The 3,391-nt window shown below is 38.3% G+C and overlaps 1 pseudogene; it reads right to left on the reverse strand.

The window, feature by feature from the left end:
• Window positions 1-2,838: 2,838 nt before the first annotated feature.
• The window catches only part of LOC105531821, a 10,362-nt pseudogene continuing 9,809 nt past the window's right edge, over window positions 2,839-3,391 (reverse strand).

Raw genomic sequence — 3,391 nt, forward strand, 5'->3', positions numbered from 1 at the left:
AGGCTGGAGTGTAATGGTGCAACCTTGGCCCACTGTAACCTCTGCCTCCTGGGTTCAACTGATTCTCCCACCTCAGACTCCCACGGAGCAGGGCTTACATTACAGGCACCCATCAACATGCCTGGCTAATTTTTTTTTGTATTTTAAGTAGAGATGGGGTTTCACCATGTTGGCCAGGCTGCTCTCGATCTCCTGACCTCAAGTGATCTGTCTGCCTTGGCCTCCCAAAGTGCTAGGATTACAGGCATAAGCCACCACGCCCAGCCAAAGGTTCTATTTCTTCAGTTTGGTGTTGGGCATATGGACGTATGATTTAATGTTTTAAAAAAGAAAGATAGCTTCCTGGTTTTTTTGTGTTTTGTTTTTTGTTTTAGGCCTGCATGTTTCATTCACTCCCCCATATGAATCCGTAAAGAAGTAGCCATTAGCAACTTCAGTCAATATATACCGGATTCATACTTTAGGAAGACAACCAGTTGACAACCACAACAGTTTCTATGATAATAAAAGTGAGAGAAAATACTGACATTAGGGTCATTTCAAGAAAGTTCAATCATAAGATATAATCCCAAGAAAAAATATACACACAAAAAGGGAAGTACAAAGGTTTTATAAAACTACTATTATCCTTAAAGTAAGAACAATAAAGTATTGTTTTATGTCTGTTTTTTTCATCAAAATACCTCAATATAGCCATAGATTTTAAACCATTACATCCTATCTAGATTCCCTATTAGATCATTAACATTTCTTCTAAATTCCATTGTTATTCCTTTGTAACATTGATTTTTAGTATCTTAAAAATGCCTTATTAAATATAACACATACATTCAGAAAAGTACAGAAAATATAACTTAAGGTATACCTTAACATGTTATCGTAAATTATTTGCCCACGTAACAACCAACCTGCTCCAGAAATATATTCCAGCCAGTATCCAAGAAGCTCACAGATATCCCTTTCAGGTCACACCTCCCTACCTCTCGCCTGGATGGACTCCTTACCCCAACCTCTATGGAATCACCTCTTTGTTCTTGATAGTTTTACTGCCCAAGTATGGATCCAGAAATAAGTGTTTCTGTGTTTTCTTTTCATTTTTTTAACCCTAAGAAGCCTTTTTAGAAGTTTTCTTCCTAATTCTACCCCCATCCCCCTGTGGTGGAATTTCAACACCACAGAGAAGTTGTATGTCGGTTTATGTTATATGACCCTTTGGAGGGCAGCAGACCATTATAATAGGTAACGTTTTCTTTTACTCTAAAGACCAATTTTCACTCCACTGCAGGTGACACTGCCTCCACTAAGAATGAATGTCCTAACCAACCTTAGTTTTGCCTATTTTTGAGCTCTATACAAAGGAAATTGTACAAAATAGGTTTTGGGGGTCTGGTTTCTTTTGCTTAATATAGTGTTTAAGGTTTGCCCAGCTGGTCCCACTTAGCTGTAAGCCTTTTTATGAATACCACAGTTCTTCATTTTCTTGGAACGACCACTTGGGTTATTTTCTGTTTGGGGCTATTATAAATGATGCTGCTCTGAACATTCCTGTCTCCTCATGCCTACGTACTCCTTTCTTGTGGAGTGTATATCCACACGATTCCTGAACCATAGTGTATAAGTATCTTCCATTTTACCAAATTGTTTTCCAAAACACTTGTACATACACCCCCATTCAAAAACTAGAGAGTCCCATAACAATTTTCTTACCTTAAAAGATAAGTTCAGCAAAATATCTCCTATGCCTTCTTTTTCTTTTAAGATCTGAAGATCACTGTGCAAAGGACTATCAGGGTCAACCCTAAGAATCACAAAACAAAAAACCGTTCAAACAAAAAGGTAATTTTTTTTCAACTAACTCAAAAATGAACCAATCTGAAAGCTAAAATAGAGCACCTAGGGTAAGTTCCAGAAGGAGGAGATCTTAAGCTGCTCTATATCCCCAGGAAAAATAAAGGTCACTATAGCTTCCAGGTCCTTCAGAATAAATGTCCAAAAGAGATCATAATAGCCTAAATCTAATCTAATAAGGAGGTTCAGAGTTTGCAGTCATTCTAAAGGAAAACAGTCACATGTATATAATTTTCTCAAAAATTCAAAAGAAGTTTAATATGCCTTCCTAAACTTGTATTATTAGCCAAGGGGTTCAAGGAGAACAATTTGCCATGGATGGAACTATGAAAAGTTAAATCACTAAAAAATCGGTATTTTTCTACAACTGTCGTATATATACATGTCCAATATGACTTCCACTCCCCACTCCCCTGGCCTGTTTTTTTTATTTTTTTATTTTTTTAATTTTTATTTTTTAAGAGACAGGGTGTCTTGCTTTGTCACCCAGGCTGGAATATAATGGTGCAATCACAGCGCATTGCAGCCTTGACCTCTCAAAGCTCAAAACCTCTTCCTGTCTTAGCCTCCCACCACCCCCAGTAGCTGGGACTACAGGTGTACTCCACCCATACATTTTAAAAGTAATAACATAACTATCTCTACAATAAGAGTTGATTATGTTGCTTTCAAAACTGGGGGAAAAGTCATAAAAATCAACTTGGCAATCATTCTCTGTATAATGAAACGTATTACTCTTATTTACTTTCCAAGCAATATTGCTCAAGCTTGAGCTTTTTGCTAGAAGATAAAAAATATGTAAGAGTTCACTCTATCAGGAAAATGACAAAAAGTTTCTGACGGACCTATAAAAACAATTTCTCTAAATCCAAAAAACAAGTAAACTCATCCTATCTTACCCCTATATCTTTTGGAACTTGGTTGCCTTTGAATTTCACAAAATAAAGCTAGTAAACATTTCCATTTTGGTCCACTTTTAAGAAAGGACATTTATAATCTGACAACAGAAAAGAGCAAAAGAACAATAAGAAGAGCAGGGATTTCGAGATCCTTCCCTGTCATGTAACTCTGTGATCTGTATATGTCCCTGAGCTCTTTCATAAGTCTATCTGAAGCTTGCACTGACCCAGACACTGCAGCCTGAAACACAAAAGCCGCTTTTTACCAGGGTCTACTGAGCCAACTAATCTAAAGATTTAAGGTATTTCAACCTGATCTATAAGATTACAGTAGCCAGGCATGGTGGCTCACACCTGCAATCCCAGCAGTTTGGGAAGCCGAGGAGGGTGGATCACTTGAGGCCAGGAGTTTGAAACCAGCCTCGACAACAAGATAAAACCCCATCTCTACCAAAAAAATACAAAGTTAGCCGGGCGTGGTTGCACGTGTCTGTAGTCCCAGCCACTTGGGAGGCTGAGGCAAGAGAATCACTTGAACCTGGGAGGTGGAGGTAGCAATGAGCTGAGATGGCACCACTGCACTCTGGCCTGGGTCACAGAGCGAGACGCCATCTCAAAAGAAAAAAAAGAAAAAGATTGCAATA

The sequence above is a fragment of the Mandrillus leucophaeus genome, unplaced genomic scaffold, assembly GCF_000951045.1.
Source record: "Mandrillus leucophaeus isolate KB7577 unplaced genomic scaffold, Mleu.le_1.0 Scaffold91, whole genome shotgun sequence".
NCBI classification, from domain to species: Eukaryota; Metazoa; Chordata; class Mammalia; order Primates; family Cercopithecidae; genus Mandrillus; species Mandrillus leucophaeus.